Source organism: Lagenorhynchus albirostris, chromosome 2, assembly GCF_949774975.1.
Source record: "Lagenorhynchus albirostris chromosome 2, mLagAlb1.1, whole genome shotgun sequence".
Lineage (NCBI taxonomy): Eukaryota > Metazoa > Chordata > Mammalia > Artiodactyla > Delphinidae > Lagenorhynchus > Lagenorhynchus albirostris.
In genome coordinates, this window is record NC_083096.1 from 149408628 (window position 1) to 149430577 (window position 21950).

At 40.1% G+C, this 21950-nt stretch overlaps 1 protein-coding gene and 1 non-coding gene across 2 annotated transcripts in view; one reads left to right on the forward strand and one right to left on the reverse strand.

Moving 5' to 3' along the window:
- EIF2B3 (eukaryotic translation initiation factor 2B subunit gamma) overlaps nt 1-21950 on the forward strand; it is a 169278-nt gene that overhangs the window by 18459 nt on the left and 128869 nt on the right. The window lies entirely within an intron of this gene.
- Nucleotides 230-336, reverse strand: LOC132516513 (U6 spliceosomal RNA). The gene has a single exon (XR_009539346.1). It is a non-coding gene; the product is annotated as a U6 spliceosomal RNA (small nuclear RNA).

A 21950-nucleotide genomic window follows, 5' to 3' on the forward strand; every position in this document is an offset into this window, starting at 1 on the left:
GCCTATGCAGGGGACACGGGTTCGTGCCCCGGTCCGGGAAGATCTCACATGCCGCGGAGCAGCTAGGCCCGTGAGCCATGGCCGCTGAGCCTGCGCGTCCGGAGCCTGTGCCCCGCAACGGGAGAGGCCACAACAGTGAGAGGCCCGCATACCGCAAAAAAAAAAAAAAAAATTGTTATTTATTAAATACCAATTGTGGACCAGTTATTTTTTTTTACTTTTTTTTTTTTTTAATATGAAATGCTTCATGGATTTACGTGTCATCCTTGTGCAGGGGCTGTACTAATCTTCTCTGTTTCGATCCAATTTCAGTATATGTGCTGCCGAAGGAAGCACTTTTTAAAACTTTTTATTATGGAAAATTTCAAACATGTACAAAAGTACATGGAGCATTACCTATATATCTGTCACCCAGCTTCAGCAGTTATCAACCCATGGCAAATCTTATTTCATCTGTATTCCCACCCAACTTGCTCCCTCTCATGTTCTTTTGAGGGAAATCTCAGACATCATGTTATTTCATCTGTAAATATTTCAGAACATTGCTGTATGAGGGCTTTTTAAAAAATAAAAATAGAAGTATAATGCCATTATACCACCTAAAAAAACAAATTAATAATTCATTAGTGGGCTTCCCTGGTGGCGCAGTGGTTGAGAGTCTGCCTGTGGATGCAGGGGACGCGGGTTCGTGTCCCGGTCCGGGAAGATCCCACATGCCGTGGAGCGGCTAGGCCCGTGAGCCATGGCCACTGAGCCTGCGCGTCCGGAGCCTGTGCTCCGCAACAGGAGAGGCCATAACAGTGAGAGGCCTGCGTACCGCAAAATAAATAAATAAATAAATAAATAAAATAATAATAATTCATTAGTATCATCAAGTATCCAATTAGTACATGAGTTTCTAGTTGCCTCATAAATAGAATTTTTAAATCGTTTTAGTGTGTTTATTAAAACCAGGAAGCAAATAAGGACTACACATTATAATTGATTAAAATATCTCTTTTAATATATAGATTTCCCCTCCATCTCTCTTTTTTTTCCCCCTTATAATTTATATGTTGAAGGAACTGGGTATTTTTCTTGTAGAGTTTCCCACAGTCTGCATTTTGCTGATTGTGACCCTGTGGTGTCTTCTTTTTTTTTTTTTTAATACGTTTATTTACTTATTTATTTATTTATTTTTGGCTGCGTTGGGTCTCTGTTGCTGCGCAGGGCTTTCTCTAGCTGCAGCGAGTGGGGGCGGCTCTTCGTTGCAGTGCACAGGCTTCTCATCGCGGTGGCTTCTCTTGTTGCAGAGCGCGGGCTCTAGGCACGTGGCTTTAGTAGTTGTGGCATGTGGGCTCAGTAGTTGTGGCGCAGAGGCTTAACTGCTCCAAGGCATGTGGGATCTTCCCGGACCAGGGCTCAAACCTGTGTCCCCTGCATTGGCAGGTGGATTCTTAACCACTGCGCCACCAGGGAAGCCCTGTGGTGTCATTTCAAAAGTACTCCTCTCTCTGTATTTTCTATTAATTGGTAGTTGGACCTAGAGGCTAAATTGAATTCCAGTTTGAATTTTTTTGGCAAGATGCTTTTGTAGGTGGTGGTGTCTTCTGTCTTAAGGCAAATCATTTCTAATTGTCTTTTTTTGGTGTTAGCAGCTGTTAATGATCATTACCACCAGTCCCTAGTCCTTGTCTCTCTGGTCATTTGGCTGTCTGAAGCTTATTACTAGTAGGTTCCTTAAGAAGGGGTCATGATATCAGTGCTCAACAGATTATCTGCAGCCTTTGTATTCATAAGCCAATTTATGGGGATATAATATCCTTGACTCACATTTTTTCCTTAAATATCTTAAATGAATTCTTTCATTATCTTCTATTGTAAAGTGTTGCTGTCAAAACAGTCCAAGTGAAAATCTGCTTTTCTTTCCCTTATGAGTGAATTGGTCCTTTTATCTAGGCTCCCAAAGGAGTTTTTATTTTTCTTTAAAATCTTGTGGTTTTACTATATAATATGTCCCATTGATGTTCTGAATTTTATTTTCTAGATATGTAGTATGTCCTTTCCCTGTGAAGTTTCTGCCTTTTTTATTACTTCAGAGAAGTTCTTTAGAATTACAGTTTTAGGCATTCGTTCTGTTACATTGCTTTGGTTTTAGACTTTGGGACTCTTGTGTGTATGCTGGATCTTTGTTGCTTATATTCTCTTTCTGCTACTTTGCCTCAAATCCTTTTTATCTTAAAAAAAATTTTTTTTTAGGATTTTCTTCCTTTTTTACATTCTGTTTCCCTTAAGGCAGCGGTCCCCAATCTTTTTGGCACCAGGGACCAGTTTTGTGGAAGACAGTTTTTCCATGGACCAGGGGTGGGGCGGTGGGGGATGTGGTTTCAGGATGATTCAAGCACATTATATTTATTGTGTACTTTATTTCTATTATTATTATTACACTGTGTTATACAATGAAATAGTTAATCAGCTTACCGTAATGCAGAATCATGGGAGCCCTGAGCTTGTTTTCATTTGCCACTAACTGATAGGGTTTTTTTTTTTTTCCTTTCCTTTTCCATTATGGTTTATTACAGGATATTGAGTATAATTCCCTGTGCTATACAGTAGGACCTTGTTATTTATCTATTTTTTTAATAGATCTTTATTGGAGTATAGTTGCTTCATAATACTGTGTTAGTTTCTGTTGCACAGCAAAGTGAATCAGCCATGTGCATACACATGTCCCCATATCCCCTCCCTCTTGAGCCTCCCTCCCACCCTCCCTATCTCACCCCTCTAGATCATCACAAAGCACCGAGCTGATCTCCCTGTGCTATGCGGCTGCTTCCCACCAGCCAACTGTTTTACATTCAGTAGTGTATATATGTTGATGCTGCTCTCACTTCGCCCCAGCTTCGCCCTCCCACCCCATGTCCTCAAGTCCATTTTCTATGTCTACCTCTTTATTCCTGCCCTGCAACTAGGTTCAACTGGTAGGGTTTTGATATGAGTCTGCAGGCAGTTGATTTATTATGGTCTCTGGGCAGTCAAACCTCTCTGCTAATGATAATCTGTATTTGCAGCCGCTCCCCAGTGCTCCCTAGTGTTAGCATCACCACTTCAGTTCCACCTCAGATCATCAGGCATTAGATTCTCATAAGGAGCATGCAACCTAGATACCTCACATGCACAGTTCACAGTAGGGTTTATGCTCCTATGAGTATCTAATGCTGCTGCTGATCTGACAGGAGGTGGCACTCAGGCACTAATGCGAGCAATGGGGAGCAGCTATAAATACAGATGAAGCTTCGCTCGCTCGCTTGCCCGCCCGCTGCTCACCTCCTGCTGTGCAGCCTGGTTCCTAACAGGCCATGGACCAGGACCCCTGCCTTAAGGCATTAAGAGTTGTGTTTTATTCATTCTTGTGTTCTTCCTAGTTTAGCTGTTATTTCTGAAATGATATTTTTCTTTTACTTCTAATTCATTCTTGAGTTCTGTCATTTCATTTCTAACTTTTCTAATTCAGATTTATGTTGTTCTTTCACATTTTCTGTCATTTTCTTATTTTAGATAATTTTGAAATCTTAGGCTATGAATTTAATCTGTCTTTTGAGCATGTCTTTCTGACATCTGCTTTTATGGTAGAGATGTTATTCTAACTTTTATTATTATATTTTTCAACAATAACCTTGTATAGGATTTGACTGTAAGCCTTTTCTATTACTAATTTTAACCTGTAATTAGTTTTCCTAAATTTTTAGAAGGGAAAGCTGTGTCAGCATAGCTTTTCTAGCTTCATAGTTCTAGAGCCCCCTCTTTTGAGATCTTTCTCCTCTGCTTCATTATCTCCATTTTATCTGGGCTTTCTCTTTCCTTTGCACTGATTATCCCTGTGCTGCCCAGTTTGGATTCTTTTCCCAGTGATTTCTCCTCAGTGCAAGACTTCATGTTGAAAGTGAGTATTGGTTCATTAATTTCGAGAATTCATAGGGCCAAGACTACACCAGCCCCTTCAGACCTTACTGAGAATAGATAAGGGGACTGTCTTAGGAGAGTTTAATGGAAGAGTTAGTAATTGAACCTTAGTCATTTACTTCAAAGCCCATGCTCTTAACTACCATACTGTGCCATATAGTCTGGGATAAAGGTAAGAATAGAATGTATACTTTATCCTGTAGGGATACTTTGAAGGATCATTAACAGGTTGATATTTTAGAACTATTATTGCATGACTGAGGGGAGCTAGAGAGACCCTGGAAGGCTCTTGCGGTAGCCTGGTAAGAAATGAGGAAGGACAAAACCAAGTCAATGGCAGTGGTAATAGAGAGAAGGGAACAAATTGGAGAATATTTAGGAGACCTTTAAGGCTAATTAACTGGATGTGGGAGGAAAAGAAGGAGTGGTCAAGTGTGACTTCCAGGTTTCTAGCAAGAGCAACTGGTCGGATGGTGGTGACATTCACAAAGTTAGAGACTGCAGGACAAGGAATAAATTTATAGGGGTAATATGATGTGTAACTACATTTAGCTTACTAAATATACTCTGCCTTTGCAATTCCACAAATTTGGATACTTGTACATCCACCTGGAACATGTTCAATTCCCTCTATCCATACCTAAATAACTAATTCCTGATCTTCCTTAACCTGGATTTCCCCCCAAAAGCAGAGCCTGAGATAAGGGTATGTGTATGGGTAGTTTATTTTGAGAAGTGATTCTAAGGAACAGGAATGGGATTTTTTTTTTTTTTTTCGGTACGCGGGCCTCTCACTGTTGTGGCCTCTCCCGTTGTGGAGCACAGGCTCCGGACGCGCAGGCTCAGCAGCCATGGTTCACGGGCCCAGCCGCTCCGCGGCATGTGGGATCCTCCCGGACCGGGGCACGAACCCGTGTCCCCTGCATCGGCAGGCAGACTCCCAACCACTGCGCCACCAGGGAAGCCCAGGAGTGGGATTTAAAGAGTGATACAGGGAAAAAGGGAATGGCAATCTAAGTGTGTGTTATGGACTTGGTTACCACTGTGGGCAACTGAAGCTTAGCTCTGGAGACCTTCTCAGGGGCCATGTGGAATGTACCTTAGAGTAATTGCCCAAGACTTGGAAAAGAGAAGTATTTATTCACTAGCTTCCTTTACCCGTTGGTCAAAGGTTGCCCTGTGGGTATAAATTTCCTCACACTTAAAGGTTTGTATGTGTGCCAGAATGGCTGAGTGGGTTCCCACAAGTATCCCACATGGTGATTACTGGAAATCTCAGGACAGAAAATGAGAGGTGACTGGTGCACGAAGTGAAATGCTGTCAGGTTACGTAGCTGATGCAAGAGAAATGTCTGGAATAAAAAGATGGACCCACAGAATGCGAGATGGGTCACAAGAGATGTCTTACTCATCTTTCAGGATTTGGCTAAAACTTTGATTGCCTCTGAAGCCTTCCTTAGCCTCCAAGTTAAAATTAATTGCCCCATCTAATTGTTCCCTAAGCACCCCTGTGTTTATCCTTATTATATAACTTTTTATATAAAACTGTATTGTAATTCCTGTTAGTTATCTGTTTCCCTCTCTTCCTATCTCTTGATAGATTGGGATAGAATTAGAGTCCAAGGGAACAATTTTCTTGTTTCAGATGAGAGAAACTGAAGGATAGTAAAGGATTAAACCAGCCACTTTAAATATTAAAGGCCATGAGGATCTAGGTGGTTGGAAACTTACCTTCACTGTAGAATCTACAGTGCTCAGCACAGAATTTGGCACTTATTACTGGTCAAAATTTAAATATTTTTGAATGGATGAATGAATGATTGCTGACTGACTGACTGAATGAATGAATGGATTGATGGATAAAAAAATAAGAGTTTGGCTTCAGACCTGTTAAGAATTAGATTCAGGGACTTCCGGGAAGATGGCGGAAGAGTAAGACGCGGAGATCACCTTCCTCTCCACAGATACACCAGAAATACATCCAGGCGTGGAACAACTCCTACGGAGCACCTACTGAACGCGGGCAGAAGACCTCAGACCTCCCAAAAGGCAAGGAACCCCCCAACGTACCTGGTTAGGGCAAAAGAAAAAACTAAACAGAGACAAAAGGATAGGGACGGGTCCTGCACCAGCGGGAGAGAGCTGTGAAGGAGGAAAAGTGTCCACACACTAGGAAGCCCCTTCGCGGGTGGAGACTTCGGGAGGCGGAGTGGGGGAGCTTGGGAGCCGCGGAGGAGAGCACAGCAACAGGGGTGCGGAGGGCAAAGCGGACAAATGCCAGCGCAGAGGATCGGGCCGACCGGCACTCACCAGCCGAGAGGCTTGTCTGCTCGCCCGCTGGGGCGGGCGGGACTGGGAGCTGAGGCTCCGGCTTTTGTCTGAGCGCCGGGAGAGGACTGAGGTTGGCGGCGTAAACACAGCCTGCAGGGCGTTGGTGCGCCGCGGCTGGCCAGGAGAGAGTCCGGGGAGGGGTCTGGACCTGCCGAAGAGGCAAGAGACTTTTACGTCCCTCTTTGTTACCTGGTGCACGAGGAGAGGGGATTAAGAACGCTGCTTGAGAGTGCTCCAGGGACGGGCGCAAGCCGCGGCTAAGAGTGCGGAGCCCAGAGACGGACATGGGACGCTAAGGCCGCTGCTGCCGCCGCCAGGAGGCCTGTGTGCGAACACAGGTCACTAGCCACACGCCCTTCCGGGGAGCCTGTGCAGCCTGCCACTGCCAGGGTCCCGGGATCCAGGGATGGCTCCCCCGGGAGAACGCACGGCGCGCCTCAGGCTGCAACGTCACGCCGGCCTCTGCCGCTGCAGGCCCGCCCCACACTCCGTGACCCTCCCTACCCCCCGGCCTGGGTGAGCCAGAGCCTCCGAATCAGCGGCTCCTTTAACCCCGTCCTGTCTGAGCAAAGAACAGACGCCCTCCGGCGTCCTACACGCACAGGCGGGGCCAAATCCAAAGCTGAGCCCCTGGGAACTGTGAGAACAAAGAAGAGAAAGGGAAATCTCTCCCAGCAGCCTCAGAAGCAGCGGATTAAAGCTCCACAATCAACTTGATATACCCTGCATCTGTGGAATACCTGAATAGACAACGAATCATCCCAAATTAAGGAGCCCTGTGGATGAAAGGCTCTTGGTGCTGCAGCCAGGAGTCAGTGCTGTGCCTCTGAGGTGGGAGAGCCAACTTCAGGACACTGGTCCACAAGAGGCCTCCCAGCTGCACATAATATCAAACAGCAAAAATCTCCGAGAGATCTCCATCTAAACGCCAGCACCCAGCTTCACTCAACGACCAGCAAGCTACAGTGCTGGACATCCTATGCCAAACAACTAGCAAGACAGGAACACAACCCCACCCATTAGCAGAGAGGCTGCCCAAAATCATAATAAGTCTACAGACACCCCCAAACACACCACCAGACGTGGACCTGCCCACCAGAAAGACAAGATCCAGCCTCATCCACCACAACACAGGCACTAGTACCCTCCACCAGGAAGCCTACACAACCCACTGAACCAACCTTAGCCACTGGGGACAGACACAAAAAACAACAGGAACTACGAACCTTCAGCCTGCAAAAAAGGAGACCCCAAACACAGTAAGATAAGCAAAATGAAAAGACAGAAAAACACACAGCAGATGAAGGAGCAAGATAAAAACCCACCAGACCTAACAAATGAAGAGCAAATAGGCAGTCTACCTGAAAAAGAATTCAGAATAATGATAGTAAGGTTGATCCGAAATCTTGGAGATAGAATGGACAATAGAATGGACAAATTGCAAGAATCAGTTAACAAGGACCTCGAAGAACTAAAGATGAAACAAGCAACGATGAACAACACAATAAATGAAATTAAAAGTACTCTAGATGGGATCAATAGCAGAATAACTGAGGCAGAAGAACGGATAAGTGACCTGGAAGATAAAATAGTGGAAATAACTACTGCAGAGCAGAATAAAGAAAAAAGAATGAAAAGAACTGAGGACAGTCTCAGACACCTCTGGGACAACATTAAACGCACCAACATTCGAATTATAGGGGTTCCAGAAGAAGAAGAGAAAAAGAAAGGGACTGAGAAAATATTTGAAGAGATTATAGTTGAAAACTTCCCTAATATGGGAAAGGAAATAGTTAATGAAGTCCAGGAAGCACAGAGAGTCCCATACAGGATAAATCCAAGGAGAAATACGCCAAGACACATATTAATCAAACTGTCAAAAATTAAATACAAAGAAAACATATTAAAAGCAGCAAGGGAAAAACAACAAATAACACACAAGGGAATCCCCATAAGGTTAACAGCTGATCTTTCAGCAGAAACTCTGCAAGCCAGAAGGGAGTGGCAGGACATATTGAAAGTGATGAAGGAGAAAAACCTGCAACCAAGATTACTCTACCCAGCAAGGATCTCATTCAGATTTGATGGAGAAATTAAAACCTTTACAGACAAGCAAAAGCTGAGAGAGTTCAGCACCACCAAACCAGCTCTACAACAACTGCTAAAGGAACTTCTCTAGGCAAGAAACACAAAAGAAGGAAAGGACCTACAATAACGAACCCAAAACAATTAAGAAAATGGGAATAGGAACACACGTATCGATAATTACCTTAAATGTAAATGGACTAAATGCTCCCACCAAAAGACACAGATTGGCTGAATGGATACAAAAACAAGACCCATATATTTGCTGTCTACAAGAGACCCACTTCAGACCTAGAGACACATACAGACTGAAAGTAAGGGGATGGAAAAAGGTATTTCATGCAAATGGAAACCAAAAGAAAGCTGGAGTAGCAATTCTCATATCAGACAAAATAGACTTTAAAATAAAGACTATTAGAAGAGACAAAGAAGGACACTACATAATGATCAAGGGATCGATCCAAGAGGAAGATATAACAATTGTAAATATTTATGCACCCAACATAGAAGCACCTCAATACATAAGGCAAATACTGACAACCATAAAAGGGGAAATCGACAGTAACACATTCATAGTAGGGGACTTTAACACCCCACTTTCACCAATGGACAGATCATCCAAAATGAAAATAAATAAGGAAACACAAGCTTTAAATGATACATTAAATGAGATGGAGTTAATTGATATTTATAGGACATTCCATCCAAAAACAAGAGAATACACATTTTTCTCAAGTGCTCATGGAACATTCCCCAGGATAGATCATATCTTGGGTCACAAATCAAGCCTTGGTAAATTTAAGAAAATTGAAATTGTATCAAGTATCTTTTCTGACCACAACGCCATGAGACTAGATATCAATTACAGGAAAAGATCTGTAAAAAATACAAACACATGGAGGCTAAACAATACACTACTTAATAATGAAGTGATCACTGAAGAAATCAAAGAGGAAATCAAAAAATACCTAGAAACAAATGACAATGGAGACACAACGACCCAAAACCTGTGGGATGCAGCAAAAGCAGTTCTAAGGGGGAAATTTATAGCAATACAAGCCCACCTTAAGAAGCAGGAAACATCTCGAATAAACAACCTAACCTTGCACCTCAAGCAATTAGAGAAAGAAGAACAAAAAAACCCCAAAGCTAGCAGAAGGAAAGAAATCACAAAAATCAGATCAGAAATAAATGAAAAAGAAATGAAGGAAACAATAGCAAAGATCAATAAAACTAAAAGCTGGTTCTTTGAGAAGATAAACAAAATAGATAAACCACTAGCCAGACTGATCAAGAAAAAAAGGGAGAAGACTCAAATCAATAGAATTAGAAATGAAAAAGGAGAGGTAACAACTGACACTGCAGAAATAAAAGAGATCATGAGAGATTACTACAAGCAACTCTATGCCAATAAAATGGACAATCTGGAAGAAATGGACAAATTCTTAGAAATGCACAACCTGCCAAGACTGAATCAGGAAGAAATAGAAAATATGAACAGACCAATCACAAGCACTGAAATTGAAACTGTGATTAAAAATCTTCCAACAAAGAAAAGCCCAGGACCAGATGGCTTCACAGGCGAATTCTATCAAACATTTAGAGAAGAGCTAACACCTATCCTTCTCAAACTCTTCCAAAATATAGCAGAGGGAGGAACACTCCCCAACTCCTTCTACGAGGCCACCATCACCTTGATACCAAAACCAGACAAGGATGTCACAAAGAAAGAAAACTACAGGCCAATATCACTGATGAACATAGATGCAAAAATCCTCAACAAAATACTAGCAAACAGAATCCAACAGCACATTAAAAGGATCATACACCATGATCAAGTGGGGTTTATTCCAGGAATGCAAGGATTCTTCAATATACGCAAATCTATCAATGTGATACACCATATTAACAAACTGAAGGAGAAAAACCATATGATCATCTCAATAGATGCAGAGAAAGCTTTTGACAAAATTCAACACCCATTTATTATAAAAACCCTGCAGAAAGTAGGCATAGAGGGAACTTTCCTCAACATAATAAAGGCCATATATGACAAGCCCACAGCAAACATCATCCTCAATGGTGAAAAACTGAAAGCATTTCCACTAAGATCAGGAACAAGACAAGGTTGCCCACTCTCACCACTCTTATTCAACATAGTTTTGGAAGTTTTAGCCACAGCAATCAGAGAAGAAAAGGAAATAAAAGGAATCCAAATCGGAAAAGAAGAAGTAAAGCTGTCACGCTTTGCAGATGACATGATCCTATACATAGAGAACCCTAAAGATGCTACCAGAAAACTACTAGAGCTAATCAATGAATTTGGTAAAGTGGCAGGATACAAAATTAATGCACAGAAATCTCTGGCATTCCTATATACTAATGATGAAAAATCTGAAAGTGAAATCAAGAAAACACTCCCATTTACCATTGCAACAAAAAGAATAAAATATCTAGGAATAAACCTACCTAAGGAGACAAAAGACCTGTATGCAGAAAATTATAAGACACTGATGAAAGAAATTAAAGATGATACAAATAGATGGAGAGATATACCATGTTCTTGGATTGGAAGAATCAACATTGTGAAAATGACTCTACTACCCAAAGCAATCTATAGATTCAATGCAATCCCTATCAAACTACCACTGGCATTTTTCACAGAACTAGAACAAAAAATTTCACAATTTGTATGGAAACACAAAAGACCCCGAATAGCCAAAGCAATCTTGAGAACGAAAGAAGGAACTGGAGGAATCAGGCTCCCTGACTTCAGACTATACTACAAAGCTACAGTTATCAAGACGGTATGGTACTGGCACAAAAACAGAAATATAGATCAATGGAACAGGATAGAAAGCCCAGAGATAAACCTACGCACATATGGTCACCTTATCTTTGATAAAGGAGGCAGGAATGTACAGTGGAGAAAGGACAGCCTCTTCAATAAGTGGTGCTGGGAAAACTGGACAGCTACATGTAAAAGTATGAGATTAGATCACTCCCTAACACCATACACAAAAATAAGCTCAAAATGGATTAAAGACCTAAATGTAAGGCCAGAAACTATCAAACTCTTAGAGGAAAACATAGGCAGAACACTCTATGACATAAATCACAGCAAGATCCTTTTTGACCCACCTCCTAGAGAAATGGAAATAAAAACAAAAGTAAACAAATGGGACCTAATGAAACTTAAAAGCTTTTGTGCAGCAAAGGAAACCATAAAGAAGACCAAAAGACAACCCTCAGAATGGGAGAAAATATTTGCAAATGAAGCAACTGACAAAGGATTAATCTCTGAAATTTATAAGCAGCTCATGCAGCTTAATAACAGAAAAACAAACAACCCAATCCAAAAATGGGCAGAAGACCTAAATAGACATTTCTCCAAAGAAGATATACAGAGTGCCAACAAACACATGAAAGAATGCTCAACATCACTAATCATTAGAGAAATGCAAATCAAAACTACAATGAGATATCATCTCACACCAGTCAGAATGGCCATCATCAAAAAATCTAGAAACAATAAATGCTGGAGAGGGTGTGGAGAAAAGGGAACCCTCTTACACTGTTGGTGGGAATGTAAATTGATACAGCCACTGTGGAGAACAGTATGGAGGTTCCTTAAAAAGCTACAAATAGAACTACCATATGACCCAGCAATCCCACTGCTGGGCATATACCCTGAGAAAACCATAATTCAAAAAGAGTCATGTACCAATATGTTCATTGCAGCTCTATTTACAATAGCCCAGAGATGGAAACAACCTAAGTGTCCATCATCGGATGAATGGATAAAGAAGATGTGGCACATATATACAATGGAATATTACTCAGCCATAAAAAGAGACGAAAATGAGCTATTTGTAATGAGGTGGATAGACCTAGAGTGTGTCATACAGAGTGAAGTAAGTCAGAAAGAGAGAGACAAATACCGTATGCTAACACATATATATGGAATTAAAAAAAAAATGTCATGAAAAACCTAGGGGTGAAACAGGAATAAAGACACAGACTTACTAGAGAATGGACTTGAGGCTATGGGGAGGGGGAAGGGTAAACGGTGACAAAGCGATAAAGAGGCATGGACATATATACACTACCAAACGTAAGGTAGATAGCTAGTGGGAAGCAGCCGCATAGCACAGAGGGATCAGCTCGGTGCTTTGTGACTGCCTGGAGGGGTGGGATAGGGAGGGTGGGAGGGAGGGAGACGCAAGCGGGAAGAGATATGGGAATATATGTATATATATAACTGATTCATTTTGTTGTGAAGCTGAAACTAACATACCATTGTAAAGCAATTATACTCCAATAAAAAAAAAATTCTTTTAGTGAAAAAAAAAAAAAGAATTAGATTCAAGTAGGATATCTAGCAGGTAGTTGATAAACTTTTGTAGAGTTCAGGAAGAAGATCTGAGCTAGAGATACAGGTCTAAGAGTCATCAGCTTATAAGTGATAGCTGAAGCTATGAATGTGAACCATCTTTCCCACAATAATAAGTAGAGTAAATAAAAGACGGAGTCCAGAGGGCCTTAGGAAACACCAATACTTAATAGACAGCTAGAAGAAGAGGACCCTCTGAAAGAGAGACACTCATGATCATGGATGTTTTAAAATAATAGATAGATAATAACTAACACATGTGGTTCAAATATTTAAAAAATATAGGGCTTCTCTGGTGGCGCAATGGTTGAGAGTCCGCCTGCCGAGGCAGGGGACGCGGGTTCGTGCCCCGGTCCGGGAGGATCCCACTTGCCGCGGAGCGGCTGGGCTGGTGGGCCATGGCCGCTGGACCTGCACGTCCGGGGCCTGTGCTCCGTGGCGGGAGAGGCCACAGCAGTGAGAGGCCCGCGTACCACAAAAATAAATAAATAAATAAAAATAAATAAAAAAATATAAAAAAGTTTATGGAGAAATGTTTTCCTTTCTTCCCTTTCTACCAGCCATCCAGTTCTCCTTATTAGCCAATGTTATTAGTTTCTTATACTTTGAGGGTGTTTTAGTTTAGGATGGAAGCAACTTGAACATTTTTATAAGAGAGCAAAAGAGACAATGGAGAAGTACAGAAGAAAGGAGATAAATGATGGATAAGGTTCCCAAGGAGACAAGAAGGAATTAAGGTATAGTTTTGGGCAGGAAGAAGGCTTACATCTTCCACTGAAATGAGAGGACAGGAGGGAAGAAAAGGCTCAAATGCAGATCAGGAAGGAGAGCAGGAATTAAAATAATTCACTCCTGAGGCCTCTATATTTTTGATGAAGTAGGAGGCATAGTTGTCTGTTGAGAATGTAGAAAGAGGAAGGTGATGGGATTGGGACTTTTGAGTAATGAAGCTTTAGAATTGCTACTGGAAAATGGGAGAGAGCTGACCAGAGACACTGAGAAGGAGGTCTGGGCAACATCAGGGGTGTAGCTGATGTTGAAGAATATAAATTTATAGTTACTTCAGTTAACACAATTGTTGGGGGGATTTCCTTTTTTTTTTCCCCCCTTTCACCATTGCTCAGGTGTCTAGGTATGAAGAAGACATGTTTGGATTGATCAAGGATATGGGCAAGGTCAGCATTTGTACCCACTGGAGAGAGGAGAAAACTGAGGCTAGGAAGAATGAGATTTGGCTAAGGACTTAATGGACAAAGCCCTTCCTTCTTTTCTTTCTGGCATGATCTTGGCACAAACTTTCCTCCCAGAGCCAGTCCCTCCAGATTGGATCTGAGTCCTGGGTGAGAGTTTATACATTCATTCTTCTTCTGTGGGATAGCTAGTTTGCTTTCATTTCTTTCACTATGTATAGTGCTACAACGAACATCCTTGCACCGGCTTATTTGTGCTCTTGTGAAGGTAGACACCTGAAGTGATGTGTGGGTTGTAAGTTATGTGCATCTCCAAGTTTACTAGATACTGGCAAATTGTTCTCCAAAGTAGTCATCCTAGTCTACATTCCCACCAGTAGTATAAATGAAGAGTTCTGATTTCTCCGTCTTCACTAACAACTGATGTTCTAAGATTTTTATGTTTTCAGTAATATGATGGATGTGAAATGGTACCTCGGTGTTGGGGTTTTTTTGTTTGTTTTCGTTTTTGTTTTTTGGCCATGATACGCGGCTTGTGGGATCTTAGTTCCCCAACCAGGGATTGAACCCAGGCCCCTGGCAGTGAGAGCACTGAGTGCTAACCACTGGACCGCCAGGGAATTCCCCTCACTGTTGGTTTAGTTTTGCATTTTCTTGATTACTTGAGAATTTTTTGCAAAGTATATTGGCTCTTTTCCTTTTCAATGAATTTCCTGTTCATATCGTTTGCCCACTTCTTGTTTGGGTTGTTTGTCTTTTCCTTGCTAATTTGTAGTATATACTCTCTACGCTCTGTATACTAATCCTTTGCTGATTATATGGGTTGCAACTTTCCCCCCAGTGTTACCCCTCTTTTCTCTTTGTTTATATTATCTTTTGTCATACAGAAGTCTTAGCTTTTTTTTGTGGTGACCTAGATCAATCTTTTCCTTTATGGTTGGTGCTTTTTGTGTCTTACTTTTAAAGTATTAAAAATAGACTCCTGCCATCTAAAACTTTACAATTTTGCTTTTCATATTTGGATTTTTAAATTAGTATTTATATGTGCATATGATATGAAATAGATATCTATTTTTATCTTTTTCCCAAATGAAGAGTTGGTTATCCCAGCACAATTTATTGAATAATCTTTTCTTCCCCAATTTATACCAAGCTCCACATATACATGGGACTATCTCTAAGCTTTCTGTTCTGTTCCACTAGTATAGTTGTCTTTTCCTTCACTGATATCCTATTGTTTTAATTACCATAGCTTTATAGAAATTCTGTCTAGTAGGATGACTTCCCTCTACCTCACCTTATTATAATTTTTCTTTGAAGTTGTCTTGGCCACTCTTCACCTTTGACATATGAATTTTAGTATCAGCCGTGAAAAATCTTAGTATTTGATTGGAATTACAGTGATTTTTAGATTAATTTGGGAGAGTTGGCATTTTTTAATACTGAGTCTTTCTATTCCTCGAACATAATATGTCTCTCTTTATTAAGGCTATTTTTGTGTTTTTAAAGTTTAATAATTTTCTATAAAAATGTCTTACACATCTTTTGTTGAATTTACTAGTAGATGCTTTCTAGTGTTGTTATTGCAATGGTACTGTTTTTAAAGGTCCACACATTATATTTGGTTATGCCTTTTTAGTCTCTTTTACTCTAGAACAGTCTCCCCTCCACCTCTTTTTTTTTCTTATGCCATTGACTTATCAAATAAAACAAGTATTTGTCCTGTAGAGTCTCCCACATCTCCAGTATGTCTGATTGCTTTCTATTGATGTCATTTAACTTATTTTTGATCGATATTTTGTTTTATTTTTTTATTGAGATATAATTGACATGCAATATTAGTTTCAGGTATACAATTACAATGATTTGATATTTGTATATATTGTGAAATGATCACCACAGTAAGTCTAGCTAACATTCATCACCATATGTAGTTACAGAATTTTTTCTCCTTGTGATGAGAACTTTTAAGATCTACTCTTGTAGCAACTTTAAAAAATGTGCAGTACAGTATCATTAACTAGTCACCATGCTGTACATTGCATTTCCATGACTTACTTATTTTATAACTAGAAGTGTGTACCTTTTGACTCCCTTCACCTATTTCACCTACCTCCCACCCTTTACCTCCGGCATCTACTAGTCTGTTCTCTGTATCTGTGAGCTTGGCTTTGTTGTTGTTGTTTTAATATTCCGTGTATAAGTGAGATCATATAGTGTTTGTCTTTCTCTGTTTGACTTATTTCACTTAGCATAATGACTTTGAGGTCCATCCATGTTATTGCACATGGCAAGATTTCACTCTTTTTTATGGCTGAATAATATTCTATTGTATTCATATACCACATTTTCTTTATCCATTCATCTGTCAGTGGACACAGGTTGTTCCATATCTTGGCAATTGTAAATAATATTTCAGTTAACACTGACTAACTTGTTTCTCTTTTTCAGTATTTTCTTGTAAACTGGAGTTTGGCTCTAACTGTTGATTAGATTCAGTTTCAAGTTTTTTGGCAGTAATACTTCATATGTATACTTCATATTTCATTATATTCAGATCTGAAATCAGGCATTTCTTTAAAAAGCCTTGATTTTGATTATGATGTCAGTCATACCTCAAAAAAGTGGTTAAAAAAAAAAAAGCCCTGGTTTCTTTTTGTGGAACATGGTGTTTATGGACTGCAATCTGGGCTCTAGGAAAAATAGAAGCTTTTAAATTTTATTGTAATTGATTTTTCAGTTTTTCTTTTATGGTTTGTGATTTCTGTGCCTTGCTTTAGAAATTCTTCCCTATTTTAAGGTCTTAAAGATATTTTCTTATAATCTCATGTAAAAGTTTAGTCTTGCTTCTCACATTTCAGGCTCTAATTCACTTAGAATCTCTCTGTTTATTTCAGTCTTTTTAAGTATATCTCAAAGTTTTGTAAAAATCTTCATAAAAATCTTATTTATCTTTTGTTAGATTTGTTCCCAGATTGTGTTTTCATGCTCTTTCTGTTAGTATATGTAAATAATACGTATATAACTTAAAGAATCAAGTAGTTCTACAAGACTTAGGGTGAAGGACAAGGGTCTCCTGCACTATCATTCCTCGTTCCTTATTTTTGCTCTTCAAGAAGCAACTGCTTTCAACTCTTCTTTTTTTCCTTCTGATAATGTCCTCAATATATATTTTTAAAATAAATTTATTTATTTTTGGCTGTGTTTGGTCTTCGTTGCTGTGTGCGGGTTTTCTCTAGTTGGGCCAGCGGGGGCTACTTGTCCTTGCCGTGCAGGGGCTTCTCATTGTGGTGGCTTCTCTTGTTGTGGAGCACAGGCTCTAGGCGCGCGGGCTTCAGTAGTTGTGGCTCACGGGCTCTAGAACACAGGCTCAGTAGTTGTGGTGCTCGGGCTTAGCTGCTCCGCGGCATGTGGGATCTTCCCAGACCAGGGCTTGAACCCGTATCCCCTGCATTGGCAGGTGAATTCTTAACCACCGCGCCACCAGGGAAGTCCTGTCCTCAATATTTTTAAGTATCATATTTATACTACTATTTTCTTTATTTTTTAAATTATTTAATTAATTATTATTATTTTTTTGGCTGTGTTGGATCTTCGTTGCTGCGCACGGGCTTTCTCTAGTTGCGGCTAGTGAGGGCTACTCTTTGTTGTGGTGTGTGGGCTTCTCATTGCGTTGGCTTCTCTCGTTGCAGAGCACAAGCTCTAGGCGTGCAGGCTTCAGTAGTTGCAGCATACGGTCTCAGTATTTGTGGTTCGAGGGCTCCAGAGCACAGGCTCTGTAGTTGTGGCGCACAGGCTTCGTTGCTCCACGGAATGTAGGATCTTCCCGGAACAGGGCTCGAACCCGTGTCCCCTGCATTGGCAGGCGGATTCTTAACCACTGCGCCACCAGGGAAGTCCTTTTCTTTAATTTTTAGATAATATCTATTGAATTTCTAGTATGGAAAGTAAGGATTTGACTCATTTAACACTTTGTCCCTCTCTGTGAAAGCTCCCCCTTTCCTAATCTCCCAAATATAGTAGCATCATAATTTTTGTTAAATCAATTATGAGGGCTTATTTATAGCTGAGCCTTATAGTGTATGAGTATTATATTTCCCTTTTTTAAAAATCAACTTTATTGAGTTATAATTTGTATACAATAAAATATACCCATTTTAAATTGTACAGTTTGATTTTTTTTAAATCAGGTTTATGGAGGTATAAGTTACATACATAAAATTCACCCTTTTTGGTATACTGAGTTTTTTTTAATTTTTTTAAAATTTTATTGGAGTATAGTTGATCCATAATGTTGTGTTACCTTCAGGTGTACAGCAAAGTGACCCAGTCACACACACACACATATATCCTTTCCCCTTCAGACTCCCCCACCCACCATATAGGATATCACAGAATACCAAGTAGAGTTCCCTGCGCTACACTGTATGTCCCTGTTGGTTATCTATCTTATTATATAGTAGTGTGCATGTAGTATACTGAGTTGTTTTGTTTGTTCTTTGTTTTTAATAAATTTATTTATTTTATTTATTTATTTTTGGCTGCGTTGGGTCTTCATTGCTGCACGCGGGCTCTCTCTAGTTGTGGTGAGCCGGGGCTACTCTTCGTTGCGGTGTGCGAGCTTCTCATTGTGGTGGCCTCTCGTTGCAGAGCACAGGCTCTAGGTGCACAGGCTTCAGTAGTTGTGGCACAAGGGCTCAGTAGTTGTGGCTCGCAGTCTCTAGAGCGCAGGCTCAGTAGTTGTGGCGCACGGGCTTACTTGCTCTGCGGCATGTGGGATCTTCCCAGATCAGGGCTCGAGCCCGTGTCCCCTGCATTGGCAGGTGGATTCTTAACCACTGCACCACCAGGGAAGTCCCTATACTGAGTTTTGATAAATGTACTGTGGTGGTATAACTACCACCACAATCAAGATATAGAAGAAAAGTTCTATCAATTCTTCCAAGCTCCTACTTTTTTTAAAAAATGCAGTGTTTTGTTTTTCTTAGTTATTAATTGCCTCACTTTTAAAGTTGCTTAGTTTTCTGTTTCTATTGCTCATTCATCCTCAGATCCTTTAAAAGGAACATAAATGTATCAATATGTTTAAACACATCAGGTATTCTGTCAATCACTTTTGTTTTTCCTTTGAGACAACCCTCCTGGAAGCCATCCATTCTCTCTTCAGATTTCTACTGGTTGCTCTCTAGCCTGCAGCAGATCTGTCATCCTGGGACTTCTCTTCACCATCATTCTGTGAATTCCCTTCTCTCTCCTATTGGATGAGATATTGGATACCCTGGTTCCTAGATCTCACGTTTTCCTCTTTCTTGGTTTACTCCCTCATTTCAAAGGAACCCAGTCCTTATTGGCTTTTTAAAGAGAGCATAGAAGTTAAATATTTTGAGAACTCGCATGTTTGAAAATGTTTTATTCCATCCTTACTCTTGAATGATAACTTATCTTTGTATAGAATTCTAGGTGAGAAATATTCTCTTCAGAACTTTTTGTTCCAAGACCAAACAGACAAACGTCTTTGATGACTACCTGTGCTATAGGTAGATTTTTTTTTTTTTTCTCCAGAGTTTACCCTTTCACTGAGGTCCCATTTATGCAGGGTCTCAGTTCAAACTCCCAGGTTTCATACCAGCTTCAAGCTACATCTTTTGGCCCAATGTAACACCCAGTTAGGGCAGCCAAGGTTTCAAATTAGTTTTCATTTCCTTCTTCAGTCCTGGCACTTGGTATTTTCCTATTCTTTCTCGTAAGTTTGAATACATTTGGAGTAATTTTTTGTTATTGTCTTATCCAAAATTCTTAGGTGTTTATAACCATTTTTGGGTTCCTAGTCCATTTTCCAACACCAGAAGTCTCTGTGCTAAACACTTTATATGCATTGTTTCATTTAATCTTCCAACTATACTCTGAGGTAGATGCCTTTATCCCCCCGGTTTTTTGTTGTTTGGAAAGATATCCCATGTTTATGGATTAGAAAAATTAATATTGTTAAAATGTCCACACTACCCGAAGCAACGTACAGATTCAATGCCATCTCTGTCAAAGATCCAATGGCATTTTTTACAGAAATAGAAAAAAAATCCTAAAATTCATATGGAACCACAAAAGACCCCTAATAGCTAAAATGTACTTTTCCTGAATCATTTTTTTCTTCTTATGTTTTTTTCAATATCTTGTAATAACCCATAATGGAAAAGAATCTTAAGGATATGTATATATATATATATATAATATATATATATATATAATATATGTATATATGAAACTGAATCTTTATCCCCATTTTACAGTTGAGAAAAGTAGGGCTCAAAGAGGTTGAATAACTCACCTAAAGTTCAGGTGGAAAGAAAGACTGTGCATTAGGTGCCAAAGTCTCGGTAAGCGCATTGAGTAATCGAGGGATTAATAGGATCATGTCTGCTAGGTACAGTCAGATGGCACTTATCTCAGTGGAAACTGAATTTTTATTCAAGAGTGCAGTAGTGGAGTGGGTTAGGGACATGGTAAAGAGTTAGAGAGTACTATGCACCCTCTAGAGGAGCATCAGGAAACACTACTTGGATCTGCTTATTGAAGAGGGAATGCTTTATGAATATCACTTTCTAATTGAGTATTGTGGGAAGAATAGGAATTTGTGATGGTGGGGTGATGAGGAGGGATAGATATTACTTGTGTGAAGGAGGTAGAATAGCTCCAGAAAAAAACATGAAAATGTTAGTAGATTTTGTTGAAGAATTACTACAAAACTGAGATATGGGGGTATTTTTAGCTCCAAATTGTGTGATCTGAAGGCCTCACCCAGTGTTAAGCATATACCTTTAAAACTTATACCCAAGTCTATTTTTTTTTGAAATATACTAAAGAAGAAAACATGCCAATTAAATAACTTAATTGGTATTCTTTTGTCTTTCTGGGTGGCAGCCTGAATTATATCCATTTAAGGTTAATTTGATCATTTTTTAAAAAGTTGAACAATAATGGGAGAGAACAGAAAAGCAGATGAAAAATGAAATTGAGGGACTTCCCTAGTTGCTCTGTGGTTAGGAATCCGCCTGCCAGTGCAGGGGACACAGGTTCGAGCCCTGGTCTGGGAAGAGCCCACATGCCGTGGAACAACTGAGACCATGTGACACAACTACGAGCTCTAGAGCCCGCAAGCCCGTGCACCTAGAGCCTGTGCTCCGCAACAAGAGAAGCCAGCACACCGCAACAAAGAGTAGCCCCCACTCGCCGCAACTAGAGAAAAGCCCATGCGTAGCAACGAAGACTCAACGCAGCCATAAATAAATAAACAAATAAATAAATTTATTAAAAAAAAAAAAGAAATCGAAAAGCAACAGTGACCTGCTTTGCAGTAACAGCTGATTATTCACACAAGATCTCTATCTGTAGCCAGTTGAGCACTTTTGAGGATAATTAAATTGGCTAAAGCTTTATAAATGAGTTCATTTGAGAAATTAGTTAATTTACTTCAGAACCTTAGCTTCTGTTCTTAGAGACTACTCTAAAGTAGGGAGTTAATTTATTAGCTAAATATGAGGATGTAAATTTTATTTTCCTTGGAGCTACCTAGAACGTTTGCTCTGAAGATTGCAAGGGAGATCTTTCATATTTACTGTGCGTGTCTGGCCTGGGTTTCTGATCCCCACAGCCACCTTGAAAGGTAGATGGTATTACTCTATTTTGCATTTGAGAAACCTGATACTCAGAGAGCTTAAATAACCTGCCCCAAATCCCACACCTGGTTAGGTGCTGAGCGAGAGCTAGAACCCAGTCCTGTATTCTGAAATGCATTTATTAATTTCAAATGCCTATGCTTTTTTCACTCAATTATGTTGCCTCCAAAAGACAAGTATCAGTAGTCCTTATAGTCTACTCTAACTCTAGACTCTTGGCTTTAGAAGAGGTTTAGTTGGTCTGGTATTTTTCAAAATTATATTTTCCTCTTCTTTTTGGGTCTGTGCGGTTGGTAGTTACTTTTATATATAGGACTCTTTCAAAGTATGCAATTC